Raw genomic sequence first — 14266 nt, forward strand, 5'->3', positions numbered from 1 at the left:
ACGCTGCAGGACATCGCACAATCTCTTTTGAACAGGGACAAACGATTTCTTATGGGGCGCAGTAAGTACTGTTACTGTCACTGCTCGATACCGACGTTGGCCCACTATACCATGTTCAGCCACCGCTAGAAAATGTACAGCTCTAGCACCAGAGCAAACAACAGGAGGGCCAACGTCAAACGTGTAAGACATGGAGAGCGATGAGAATGGGATTCGAACCCATGTCTCCAGAGCACAATGGATTACCAGTCCATCGCCTTAACCACTCAGCCACCTTGTCAATGAAACTGGGCTGTCCGGACATGGGATGGCACGCTCCAGATGATCTTTTTCTTTTTTTTCCCTCGTACTCGAGGGTCATTTTCCTGTTCCACATGCAATTTCAACATTTTCCTTAGGAGATGTCAAGCCAGCAAGCCACTGCTGTGGTTCAGTGGCCAGTGTGGAGTTCAGTGGCCCTGTTGTACACAGAAAGCAAATTGAGCTCCTTGGACATCAAAAGTTCCAGATAAAAGCCATTTGTCACCCTTTCTCTTGGTGTTGATATTGCTATTGTATGTAAAGGTGGCAACTTGCTCAGCGAGCAGGCGGAGCACACACCGAATGCAGATGTGTCTGAGTGGTGTGTCCAAGTGGCTGCAAAAGGATAATGCTCCTGGGGCGCCGGGGCTTAGTTGGTTAAAGCGCCTGCCTGGTAAATAGGAGATCCTGGGTTCAAATCCCAGCGGTGCCTTCTTTGTTCTGTTTTCTCAAACAGAACTGGTCCTTACAGACAACCGCCTACGGCTAGACTTGCAAGTATTCATTTCCTGTCTTTAACGCGACTTGTTTTTCTTAAAATGGATGCAACTTGCAAAACATGAAATACAAACCTTGCTAATCAGCGCTGGCGGCTGGCAAAAAAAAAAAGAAGTCAGCAATGTTTTTTTTCTTTAACCTTAACCCTGCTAACGGAGACGAGTTAAACAACCGAGTCTATGCAGCTTAAACGGTCCGCATGTCGGGTTCTTAGCTGAAAGGGTGGTAAATCACGCTCACCCCAGTCCTTAATCTTTTAAAGAGGATACAAAATTGAACCTAGTCGCCACATCACATACATCCTGTTCAATGATAAAAAAGTGACATCTATCCTCGATCCAGAGTAAATCCCACGTTGAGGGCATACTTTTTTCCACTTTACCATGAGTCGGGCTCAGCTGCACAGAGGCGAGAGCAGAGCAATGAGGTCACGGGGACAGGGGAGTCACACGCTGGCGGTTTAAACACGCGGAAGAAAACTGAGGGATCCACAGTATGTGGACCCTCCGTGCGCCATCAGTCCGCACTCCGGACTCTGAATCCTGCCATCCAAGTTAAGATCTCGGCGGAACCTGAGGCGCAGTTCCTTCTTAAAACGTAATCTGGTGAGCATTTCTAGAATCGTACTTGTATAGATGCAGCCTTTAATGTGTTGCTAGGTTAAAATTGATGACTTCTTGAACTTCAGTAGGCAACTGCCCTCTTGATTTCGGATTTAATTTCTTTATTACAGGGGCGCTTTTATGAAGACAGAGTCATGTTCAGGTACTTTTCTTGATGGAGGAAGCATATTTCGGACTCTGTGATCTGCTCACCTGGAAAGGTCTGCTGTACTACTACAAGAGAGAAGTAGAGTCTGGAAGAAGGGAAAATTTTATGATGCTTTGGAAGATAATGTTTTTTTTTTCTTTGAAATCGAAATGAATCAGAATATCAGTGCAAAAGACAGACTCTTGGTTTGGTTTGAGATATGGTTTTAAAACAGACAAAATGTAGAAAACAGGTCTTTCTCACTTTTGGTAAAGAATGGACCGGGGGTAATGTTTTACTAGTTGCAGTGCTGATCTCACTGGGTTACAGTCCTGCAGTGTCACACCGGGGCCAGTGGCGCAATGGATAACGCGTCTGACTACGGATCAGGAGATTGCAGGTTCGACTCCTGCCTGGCTCGGGTCGTTTTTAAACGCATCTGGCTACTCCCTAAGTAGTCTGTGCTACTTACTGCATTGTAATCGTACCCGGTAAGAGATTTCCTTCATGTAAATGAACTGCACCTGACAGCTTTAGAAAAACACCTGGGCTCAGTACGGTGCTGAGAGCTCAGCGTTGCTGTTCTAATTAGCACGCACTGCATCGGCTATGAGCCCGAACCTTTCAATTATTCCGATCATTAAGTCAACACGTAGTCCACATGAACGGTAGAAATATTCTCTTGTCTGTCTCTTGTTTGTATAGAACTGAATGTCCCTGACAATGTTCTGTTAGTTTTAATTGAAGAACGGCATTTGTGTTCAAATATACCAGACAAGTTTATGTAACTGCTCATGCGACACTCAGTTGTAATTAGTCAAGAAATAAAGTCGAACAACAGCTGCGGGTTTGATTCTGAACGTATGAGATTGCAGCGCCTTTTACTTCCATTGACAAATGATAGAGATTCGAAGAGAGATCCTTCAGACCAGCAAGCAAACCCACGGCTATTTCGGTTTTCTATCTAGGCAACGTTGGTGTCTGCAATAGCATACATGAAAGCGTGATGCAATTTCTGTGGCTACATTTGTTGCACGTCATGCACAGTAAGAGTGTTTCTAACACCAAATAAAAAGTCAACAATTAGCGATCACGCCTTCTCCTCAGTTAACCCACTGAAACCCTTGCTGTTAACAGTTCTTTACTGCGTGCTTTACCAGCACCTACATATCGTGTCGGTTCTTTCAGCTTTATTCATTAGGTTTTCAAAGGTATAAGTAGAGCACCAGAGGTGCGAACGCAAAATGTGTGGTTATCTGAAGAATTGATTTCAATGGCAGCGGGTCCAAGCGATTTCGCGTTGTTATAGTACCAGGAAAGGAGAAGCGGCACTTCGCCTCTGCCGTGCAGGCACAAGGCGACGTGCGGCAGACGCCGGAGTCGGCAGGTTTCGAACCTGCGCGGGGAAGCCCCAACGCATTTCGAGCCCATCGCCTTAACCACTCGAGCACGACAAATGCGAACTCACCGCCGCCGTATTCCTCCTATAATCAAACACGGACTGCGAGGTGGCTGCGGAAACCTTTTTAAAGTTGCTCTCCGTTAAAAAAAAATACCTTTCACAAGATTCGTGCCGGCAGACAGACACGCCTCAGAGGGTTTAAGGCTGGCTTCACGTTCAAATGATAAAGTCCCCCAGTCCGGATGTCAAAACGCAACTTTGACAGACAGAAAAAAACATCAACAAACCAAAAATGTGGACAAGGATTTTACAAGCTGCACCACACTGCACTTTCAAAAGCATTTACATTCGTGTTAGACGCAGGAATTGCCTTTGATTTGCGCGCTTACGAACGCCATGGAAAACGAAACAAAACTAAAGCCCTCAGCTCCTGCACTTGATTATAGTCCCGTTACGTGTCGAAGCAGGAATTTACGTCATCCTACCACTGTAACACGGGGAATAGAGGGAAATGAGCACAAGCTACGAATTGTCTCAATCACTCCCTACAGTAGTAAGACGCCTGGAAGCGTGCACCCCCATCATTAATCTTTGCGCATCTGTGCAAGGTAAACTCTGGAGCAGTCTCTGAAACGGCTCAAAGGAAAGACGTGATTGATTCCATGTGCATCTGGGGTTCATTTCTTATTTACATTTAATTCAAGGGAAAGGCTTGGGTCAGTTTCAGACGGCCTCCAACAGCGAGATTCAAGCGCCCCACCTTCAGCCCAATCTGCGCCGCCAGAACGCCAACGGCTCCTCTGGTCTCCGGGGTGCGGTTGTGACCCCGTAACCTAAAGTGTTGGTGGCAGACAAATGGAGACTAACAGGTGATGTCCTAGGACATGACTACATTGTGACACTCGGTGGGGATGGTGACCATTGCTTGGAAAAGAGTGCGAGGCCCCTTTAGAAAAACATTTTGTTAACAGGCATTCTGCCTTAGTCCAAACACCTATAGCTTGCAAAGCGCATGCTATTAGACAGGCACCTCTGCAAGACCTTAAGAGTCTCTTAAACTAGTGATAGTAAGGTGTTCCCAATGGGCGATGTTTGGCTTTCAAATCATCTCTCTGTGGAAGCGCCGAGATGCAGCTGTTTAAGGCTTAGAAGCAGCTGACTGTTTCACTACCTAGCGGATTACTGTCAGTCAGGGAGCTCAGAGGTGAAAAGCCTGTCTGAGAAACAATTCGCCGTCAATCAGTTCAATATGTTCCGTACCAGCTCGGCGCACCTGAGATCATCTTGGTAGCCGTGTAGCTCAGATGAGTGAGAGCGTGTGTGTGTGCACCACCGTGATTGGATGCCGGTCCTTCTCAGGTCACAGTAAACCTTCTGCTGCCTAACTTTCCTAATTTTGGGGATCCCTTTGAAAAAGCAAAGGAAAAAAAAAACTGGCTCTTCATCAGCGTGATCGACCCAACCCAGTGTGTCCCAGTGGCCTAATGGATAAGGCACTGGCCTTCTAAGCCAGGGATTGTGGGTTCGAGTCCCATCTGGGGTGCTCCTGTCCCATTTTGAGCGTACAAATGTCCTTGTGATTTGCAAAGCTGCAACCCCACCTTACTCAGTGAGCGTCTCTGCTTTTCTCTCACATACAGTTGGGAGAAAAACTTTTGTAAACAGCCCTTCGGAATGATGTGGATTTCTGCATGAATGGCTCCTAACATGTGATCTTATCTTTATCTAAGTCATAATAATCAATAAAGAGAGTCTGATTTAACAAACAACACACGCCCAACATTTGACATTGCTGTTTTAACAAAACAGCCTCCGCCATGCTTCCCAGGTGGGATGAGGTTTTGGAGTTGGTATGCAGTGTTTTGTTATCTCCAAACATAACGCTGTGCACATTTACCAACAAGTTCAACTTTTGTCACGTCTGTCCACAGAACATTGTTCCAGGAGTTGCTGTGGAACATCCATGTGGTCTTTAGCAAACTTGAGAGGGGCAGTGGTGGTTTTTTTGGGGGGGAGAGCAGTGGTTTCCTCCATGGTGACCTCGCATGATCACCACTCCTGTTCAGATTTTTTCTTATGGTGGACTCATGAACACAGACGTAAGACAAAGTCAACCACCTGTTCGCTAGATCCCATCCCCACTCAGCTAGTCAAAGATTCCCTCGAAGGACTGGCAGGACCTATAATTAGTATGATGAATGCATCGCTTGCGTCAGGCGTTGTACCTGATCAATTTAAGGTAGCGGTTGTTAGACCGCTCCTTAAGAAGTCAAATTTGGATCCACAAGTTCTTAACAACTACAGGCCTGTCTCAAAGGTCCCATTTCAATCTAAAAGTCTTGGGAGAATAGTTGTTGCCCAACGTCAATCGTATCTGGATTCAAATAATATACTTGAGAAATTTCAGTCTGGTTTCTGAAACTGCATTAACAAGAGTCGTAAATGATATTCTCTTAGCTACTGATGCGGGGAATGCAACAGTGCTTGTGCTTTTAGATCTTAGAGCTGCCTTTGACACGGTTGACCTCTCTGTTTTATTACACAGGCTTGAGTTTGAGGTTGGCTTATCTGGAACCGTCCTTCAGTGGTTTACTTCACATTTTACTCATCGTTTTCATTATGTTCAAATATCTAATAATTGTACTGCTTCATCAATGTCACCAGTTCAATTTGGGGTACCAGAAGATCAGTGCTGGGACCAATATTGCTCTCTCTCTCTACATGCTGCTGATAGGTAGGATAATATGAAAAAATAATATGAACTTTCATTCATATGCTGATGACACTCAAATAAACATTTTGTTTACACCAAACGACAACTCTTCTATTATCAGTTTAGTTAAATGCATTAAGGAAGGAAATACTTGGATGTGTGAAAACTTTTTGTTACTCAACTCTGAGAAAACTGAGGATCTGTTGATCGGAGGCAACAATACTGATAGGACTACTATAACTTCAGCACTTAACTCAGAGGATTTAAACATTTGCCTCAAAGAGACAGCACGTTACCTAGGCGGCATATTAGACACAAGGCTCTTAACAACTTGCATTGTTAAGTGCCTTGGGACAACCTTGTTGTGAAAGGCGCTATATAGAAATACATTGATTTGAATTGAATTGACAATGTAAAATGTTGTGTGTGTTGTTTGTTAAACAAGACTGTCTTTATTTATCAAAAAATAAAAGGAATTTGCTAGGAATGCAAACGTTAGGTTGCGCTTCTTCATGCTGCATCGTCGGCATGAGTGGAGCTTTTTAAACGTCTGTACTTACTGTGCCCCATAAGAAATCGTTTGTCCCCGTTCAAAAGAGATTGTGCGATGTCCTGCAGTGTTCGCAAAGTAAACCTTTGACAGTTTGAAAAGAGGAATTTATTCTGCTTCCTGTGCGTGCAGTAGTTACAAAGTTGAACGTCTTTACACGATTTGCTGCAGTTTTCAGTGGGCGGGCTTTGTCAGATGGCTTGGAAAAACGCACTGTGTTTCGGCTCGGGAAACATCATGAGAAGTGTCCTGCATGTTTTCTGTGTATAGCTGTCTTTTAACGCATACAGAATTCATTCGAAATCATTGATTTCTCCAATTAACAAGGGTCCCTTAAAAGATGAGTCAAAGTAACGTCTAATCGGATTAGTTTCCTTAGAGCTGGTTCAGAGTTTGCTCAAGAGTTTACCTTTCACAGATGCGCAAAGAAGAATGTTGGGGGTGCATGCTTCAAGGTGCCTTACAGCTGTAGGGAGTGATTCGAGATTCGAGACGATTCGTGCCGTGTGCTCGTTCCCATATACCGTACGCCCCGGGGTGCAGTGCTAGGATGACGTAAAATACCGCTCGGGCATGTAACGGCGTTATATGCAAGTGCGGGACGTGAGGGTTTTCGTTTGTTCATTTTGTTTTGTTTTGCTCTGCTTTGCTTTGTTTCTTGGTCAAGAGGCGTAAGGTAAGTCGTAATCCAGGGAGAACACTGGTGGCAAACAGTCCGAGGTGAGAGGCGAGGTCCAAAGTCGAAAAGGCAGAAGGGGAGTCCAATATCCAGAATAAACGAGGTAATGGAAAAAACGCCAGGTAGAGCTCTCAAGGAGTAGACTCAATACCAGCGGGAAGCAGATAAAGATGGTAAAAATAGCACTGCGTACCACACGGTGGAGTGTGTGCAGGTGGGTAAACTCGTGCGGCGGCGTTTGTTAATAATCACCCGCTGCTGGTGCTGTTTAGATTGCTTAAGAGTTGGTCTTAACTGCCTGGCGGTCATGACAAGCTCCTCTTTAAGCTGTGGTTTAGTTTTGCATTCATGTGTTTCTAGAGCAGTTATTTATGGGGGTGGGTGGGTCTTTCACAGAGGCTCAGGACAAATCCCCTGCATGAAAGTCTACTGTGTGCGTTCAAACAGTCACAGGTTAAGAGCCAGGCAGGAGGACAATGGACAGAAGAAGCAACGAACTAAAAATAAAAGAACGAATATGAAAAAGCCACCATCTTTTTCTTTTTGACATTTTCCGACTTTCATGCAAGCCAGGACAAAGTTGCTCGTAGCTACTTGTGGATTCAAATACTCTATCGAGTGCTTTGATGAGTTTTTGCAATTTGATTGTCGTCCTGTCAGCCTGTTTCTGTTTTTTTTTTCAATCTAGTGATGGAAAGTAAGAGGGAAATGATGGAGCAATCAATAACCGCTCCGGAAAAATGGCAGAAAGAAATGGCCCGTCACTAAGGACATTTGTGAAGCAGAGGAGTGACATCACCACAAAGGCGACTTATTCTGCTGATCGTTTTGGTGAATAATGATTGAGGCGTGTTAAGAGAAAGGTAGCTGCGTCAGCATGCTTAGGCTGCAAAGGATAAAGCAAAGGTTTACTCCATGCTGAAAAGAGAAGAAAAGAAGCACAACGTTTCGGCTGTGGAGCCTTCTGCGCCATCTTCTTTAGCAATGGTGATGATGTTTACATTGGAAAAACTGAGACACGCATACTGGAGGGGCTTGAACCACCAACTTTTCAGCACCACAGAGTCTGACAGTCTTTTGTGCGCCCTACATTTGCAGGTTTATGGTCAAAGAAAACAATCACTTGCACTTCTTGCAGCCGGCAATCTTTTTCCACTGACAACCAAGAAATGGATTTCATCTTTCACAAGCTGTATGGATTTCTTCAAAAACAAGTTATTCCAGAAAGGAAATGAATTCTTGCATTAAACTGAACCAAGCTGTACATGTTTGTCTGAAATGAGACATTCGGCACAACAAGACACGGAGAGAGGCACCGCTGGTATTCAGACCCAGGATCGCCTGCTTACTAGGCGGGCACTTTAAGCCACTAGGGAACAGCGCCAGCGGAGCACCGCGCTTTTACAGACACTTGGACACATCTGCGTTCGGTGTGCACTTAACCTGCTCTCTGAGCCCGTTGCCTCCGTCCCATTTAATAGCAGAAGAGACGCCCTGGGGTTTCCTAATGGCCAAGGAGGGTCGGGACCTAGGTTTGACGCCTCCCCCGAAGGACGGCGCCTGTTTGTGCAGCAGAGTGTCGCCATCAGGAGGCTGGGGCGTAAGAGAGCCACACAGCCCGCAGGGTGAGCGCTCCCTACTGGTCCCAGTCACACCTCTTGCAGGAGCAGCAGCAACCGGAGCTTTTCCGGGGTGGAATCTCCCATCCGGGTGCCGGCCAGGCTCACACCTGCTGGGCTGCCCCGGGGGTGAGCCCAGTCGAGAGTCGCAGGGCCAGATCTAGTCACCGGGGAGAAACGATACAAGTGAAGGATTGCTCGGCTCTCGGCACTTGAAAAGACCGACAAATGTCTCGTTCCCGCCGGAGCTGAATGTACCCGCATGTGTGGTGTCGTCTTCTTCCCCCGCCCCGCTGTGTTTGCTGTATTGTCTCTGAAGCCGGCCCCCCCGAGACGAGACGGGCTGTTCCTGTGCCCCAATTAACACTTTACAGGTGCCATTCCCCGGCATTGTGGCCATTGTCGGTGCTCACACGCGATAAGATAAGGCGGAGGAGAGCGGGGCATGCCCAGCGGCAGACATTCAAGGAGGGGGCAGTGCGAGGTGAGGTGAGGTGCGACACGCCGGAGCCCCGACGCAGCTAATGCGGAGCACTTGTTGGACTGGCATCGAAAGGACGTGTGCGCACGGAGCGAGCCTTCCCTGCGGCGGAGCGCGGGAACTTTCTCCCCCCCTCCCGCTGCAGGAGTTGTGTGCGCTGCAGCGGTGCCGAGAGAAAAGCACAGAAGGCAGCAGGCTCTGGAGAGCAGGTAAGAGACGGAGCCTTGTGGGCAGGCGAGCAGGCCCGTTTTTTGGAAATTGCTGAAAAGGTTTGTTCGGTGTGTGGCAGGCGCACGTCGCGAGCTTGCGTGGCGATCTGCCGGTCTGGAGTTATGCAAATGAGGCCGAATTGCATCCCGGGACATGCTGCGAATGCGCAACGGCGACTGCAGGCTTCTCCTTTCCCGGTACTATAAAAACGCTAAATCGCTTGGACCCGCTGCCATGGAAAGCAGTTCTTCAGATTACCATACATTCTGCGTTCGCACCTCTGGTGCTCTACTTATGCCTTTGAAAACCTAATGAATAAAGCTGAAAGAACCGACACGATATGTAGGTGCTCGTAAAGCACGCAGTAAAGAACTGTTAACAGCAAGGGTTTCAGTGGGTTAACTGAGGAGAAGGCGTGATCGCTAATTGTTGACTTTTTATTTGGTGTTAGAAACACTCTTACTGTGCATGACGTGCAACAAATGTAGCCACAGAAATTGCATCACGCTTTCATGTATGCTATTGCAGACACCAACGTTGCCTAGATAGAAAACCGAAATAGCCGTGGGTTTGCTTGCTGGTCTGAAGGATCTCTCTTCGAATCTCTATCATTTGTCAATTGAAGTAAAAGGCGCTGCAATCTGATACGTTCAGAATCAAACCCGCAGCTGTTGTTCGACTTTATTTCTTGACTAATTACAACTGAGTGTCGCATGAGCAGTTACGTAAACTTGTCTGATATATTTGAACACAAATGCCGTTCTTCAATTAAAACTAACAGTACATTGTCAGGGACATTCAGTTCTATACAAACAAGAGACAGACAAGAGAATATTTCTACCTTTCATGTGGACTACGTGTTGACTTAATGATCGGAATAATTGAAAAGTTCGGGTTCATAGCCGATGCAGTGCGTGCTAATTAGAACAACAGCAACGCTGAGCTCTCAGCACCGTACTGAGCCCAGGTGATTTTCTAAAGCTGTCAGGTGCAGTTCATTTACATGAAGGAAATCTCTTACTGAGTACGATTACAATGCAGTAAGTAGCACAGACTACTTAGGGGAGTAGCCCGATGCGTTTAAAAACGACCCGAGCCAGGCAGGAGTCAAACTTACAATCTCCTGATCCATAGTCAAACGCGTTATCCATTGCGGGACTGCAACCCGGTGAGCTCAGCACTGCAACTAGTAAACTATTACCCCCGGTCCATTCTTTTCCAAAAGTGAGAAACACCTGTTTTCTACATTTTGTCTGTTTTAAAACCATATCTCTTTAAACCAAACCAAGAGTTTGTCTTTTGCACTGATATTCTGATTCATTTCGATTTCAAAGAAAAAAAAACCTACCTTCCAAAGAATCATAAAATTGTCCCTTCTTCCAGACTCTACTTCTCTCTTGTAGTAGTACAGCAGACCTTTCCAGGTGAGCAGATCACAGAGTCCGAAATGAGCTTCCTCCATCAAGCAAAGTACCTGAACATGACTCTGTCTTCATAAAAGCGCCCCTGTAATAAAGAAATTAAATCTGAAATCAACAGGGCAGTTGCCTACTGAAATACAAGAAGTCATCAATTTTAACCTAGCAACACATTAAAGGCTGCATCTATACAAGTACGATTCTAGAAATGCTCACCAGATTACGTTTTAAGAAGGAACTGCGCCTCAGGTTCCGCCGAGATCTTAACTCGGATGGCAGGATTCAGAGTCCGGAGTGCGGACTGATGGCGCACGGAGGGTCCATATACTGTGGATCCCTCAGTGATCTTCCGCGTATTCAAACCGCCAGCGTGTGACTCCCCTGTCCCCGTGACCTCATTGCTCTGCTCTCTCCTCTGTGCAGCCGAGCTCGATTCACGGCAAAGTGAAAAATAAAGGTGCCCTCAACGTGAGATTTACTCTGGAGCGAGGATAGATGTTACCTTTTTATTATTGAACAGGATGTATGTGATGTGGCGACTAGGTTCAATTTTGTATCCTTTTAAAAGATTAAGGACTGGGGTGAGCGTGATTTACCACCCTTTCAGCTAAGAACCCGACGTGCGCACCGTTTAAGCTGCATAGACTCGGTCGTTTAACTCTTCTCTATTAGCAGGGTTAAGGTTAAAGAAAAAAAACATTGCTGACTTCTTTTTTTTTGCCAGCCGCTAGCGCTGATTAGCAAGGTTTGTATTTCATGTTTTGCAAGTTGCATCCATTTTAAGAAAAACAAGTCGCGTTAAAGACAGGAAATGAATACTTGCATTTAATTAAGTCTAGCTGTAGGCGGTTGTCCATAATGACCAGTTCTGTTCAAGAACACAGAACAAAAAAGGCACCGCTGGGATTCGGACCCAGGATTTCCTGTTTACTAGACAGGCACTTTAACCAACTAAGCCACGGCACCCCGGGAGTGCTGTCGTTTTGCAGCCACTTGGACACACCACTCAGACACATCTGCATTCGGTGTGTGCTCCGCCTGTTCGCTGAGCAAGTTGCCACCTTTACATACAATAGCAACATCGACACCAAGAGAAAGGATGACAAATGGCTTTTATCTGGAACTTTTCATGTCCAAGGAGCTCAATGTGCATTCTGTGTACAACAGGGCCACTGAACTCCACAATGGCCACTGAACCACAGTAGTGGCTTGCTGGCTTGACATCTCCCAAGGAAAATGTTGAAATCGCATGTGGAACAGGAAAATGACCCTCGAGTACGAGGGAAAAAAAAGAAAAAGATCATCTGGAGCGCGGCAACCCATGTCTGGACAGCCCAGTTTCCTAGATGAGGTGGCCGAGTGGTTAAGGCAATGGACTGCTAATCCACTGTACTCTGCACGCATGGGTTTGAGTCCCATTCTCGTCACTCTCCATGTCTGACATGTGTGCCCGTGTGCCTTTGGCCCTCCTGTTGTTTGCTCCAGTACTAGAGCCGTACATTTCCTAGCGGTGGCTGAACATGGTATAGTAGGCTAACGTCAGTATCGCGCAGTGACAGTAACAGTATTTACGTGCCGCTGCTGCCAAGTGGCTCTGGTTTGAGACCGCGTTTTCACTTACTTGCAACGGAAACGGAGAAAGCGATTTTTGACAGTCTCTCGAGAGATTGCGCTAGGTGTTTAGAGATAGACTTTGTCAGTTCCCCCTGGGATGATGGCCTCTCAAATAGTTTGTGATTCCTCTAGACGTTTATACACTAGAAGCCTGCTTCATGGCTTAAATCCAAGCTAAGGAAACGAGTTAGAGGTCTGATGCAGAACTGCGAATTCAATGAACGGGAACACTACAGTACATTGCACTGTGTGTGTGAGGAAAGCTGCCCCCTTCTGTCCCTTGTCGACCGAACAGAGGACTGTAAAGGATACCGCCAAGAAACTTTAGGATGCTGGTTGGAATCCAGCTCCAAAGAAGCCCCTTTGGGTGTTATGTCATCAAAAAGTAAGAACAGCGAATCTCCCTTTGATCAAAAGCGCAACAGAACTGTTTTCCGTGGAGCAGGTTTCAGACCCGTAGACCTGTTTTATTCGTAGGGCAGGGCGCATTCCCAAACGCGAATCTCATGTTTTAGAAATGCTTTGGGCGGCGTGAAGTGAAAATAAGAAATGGGCTCCAGATACACATGGAAGCAATCAAGTGTTTAATCCGAGCTGTTTCAAAGACTGCTCAAGAGCTTTCCTTTCACAGAGGCGCAACGATAAATGATGGGGGTGCACCCTTCAATGCGCCTTACGACTCTAGGGAGTGATTGAGACGTACGTAGCGTGTGCTCATTTCCCTCTATTCCCCGTGTTGCAGTGGTAGGATGACATAAATTCCTGCTTCGACACGTAACGGCATTATAATCAAGTGCAGGAGCTGAGGGCTTTAGTTTTGTTTCGTTTTCCATGGCGTTCGTAAGCACGCAAATCAAAGGCAATTCCTGCGTCTAACAGGAATGTAAATGCTTTGGAAAGTGCAGTGTGGTGCAGCTTGTAAAATCCTTATCCACATTTGTGGTTTGTTGATGTTTTTTCTGTCTGCCAAAGTTGCATTTTGACATCCGGACGGGGAGACTTTATCATTTGAACGTGAAGCCAGCCTTAAACCCTCTGAGGCATGTCTGTCTGCCGGCACGTATTTTGTCAAAGGTATTTATTTTTTTTTAACGGAGAGCGACTTTGAAAACGTTTCCGCAGCCACCTCGCATCCTGCCGTGTTAGATTATAGGAGGAATGCGGCGGGGGTGAGCTCGCTGTAGTTGTGGCCGAGTGGTTAAGGCGATGGACTCGAAATCCGTTGAGAACTCCCTGCGCAGGTTTGAATCCTGCCGACTATGGCGTTTGCCACACGTATCCTTGTGCCTCCGCGGCAAAGGTGAAGTGCTGCTTCTCCTTTCCTGGTACTATAAATACGCTAAATAACTTGGCCCTGCTGCCATGGAAATGAGTTCTTCAGATAACCACACATCTTGCGTTCGCACCTCTGGTGCTCTACTTATGCCTTTGAAAACCTAATGAATAAAGCTGAAAGAACCGACACGATATGTAGGTGCTCGTAAAGCACGCAGTAAAGATCTGTTAACAGCAAGGGTTTCAGTGGGTTAACTGAGGAGAAGGCGTGATCGTTAATTGTTGACTTTTTATTTGGTGTTAGAAACACTCTTACTGTGCATGACGTGCAACAAATGTAGCCACAGAAATTGCATCACGCTTTCATGTATGCTATTGCAGACACCAACGTTGCCTAGATAGAAAACCGAAATAGCCGTGGGTTTGCTTGCTGGTCTGAAGGATCTCTCTTCGAATCGCTATCATTTGTCAATGGAAGTAAAAGGCGCTGCACAGAGAGGACCACTGTCATGAGGCCGGTTAGTTCAGTTGGTTAGAGCATGGTGCTAATAACGCCAAAGTCGTGGGTTCGAGCCCCTTACTGGCCAGGTCCTTTTCTCCTCTCTTACCAAAGCTGTTAGGTTCCTTTCCGTGGTGAGATGGGTTGTCATGCAACGCTGCCACATAGTGCCGACAGACAATTAAATGACAAAAATGAAGAGAGTTAAAGCAGCTGGAGAGGTTCTCTTACAACTTTTGAGCTGACACAGTTTTGGAA

The 14266-nt window shown here is 46.3% G+C and overlaps 5 non-coding genes across 5 annotated transcripts; 4 read left to right on the forward strand and 1 right to left on the reverse strand.

Moving 5' to 3' along the window:
- Positions 1–198: 198 nt before the first annotated feature.
- On the reverse strand, positions 199–280 carry trnat-ggu (transfer RNA threonine (anticodon GGU)). The gene has a single exon. It is a non-coding gene; the product is annotated as a tRNA-Thr (tRNA).
- Positions 281–659: 379 nt separating this feature from the next.
- On the forward strand, positions 660–733 carry trnat-ggu (transfer RNA threonine (anticodon GGU)). The gene has a single exon. It is a non-coding gene; the product is annotated as a tRNA-Thr (tRNA).
- Positions 734–1896: 1163 nt separating this feature from the next.
- trnar-acg (transfer RNA arginine (anticodon ACG)) lies at positions 1897–1969 on the forward strand. The gene has a single exon. It is a non-coding gene; the product is annotated as a tRNA-Arg (tRNA).
- Positions 1970–4420: 2451 nt separating this feature from the next.
- trnar-ucu (transfer RNA arginine (anticodon UCU)) lies at positions 4421–4493 on the forward strand. The gene has a single exon. It is a non-coding gene; the product is annotated as a tRNA-Arg (tRNA).
- An 8921-nt stretch (positions 4494–13414) lies between these two features.
- trnas-cga (transfer RNA serine (anticodon CGA)) lies at positions 13415–13496 on the forward strand. The gene has a single exon. It is a non-coding gene; the product is annotated as a tRNA-Ser (tRNA).
- The last annotated feature ends 770 nt before the right edge of the window (positions 13497–14266 follow it).

Source organism: Lepisosteus oculatus, unplaced genomic scaffold, assembly GCF_040954835.1.
Source record: "Lepisosteus oculatus isolate fLepOcu1 unplaced genomic scaffold, fLepOcu1.hap2 HAP2_SCAFFOLD_93, whole genome shotgun sequence".
Classification (NCBI taxonomy): domain Eukaryota; kingdom Metazoa; phylum Chordata; class Actinopteri; order Semionotiformes; family Lepisosteidae; genus Lepisosteus; species Lepisosteus oculatus.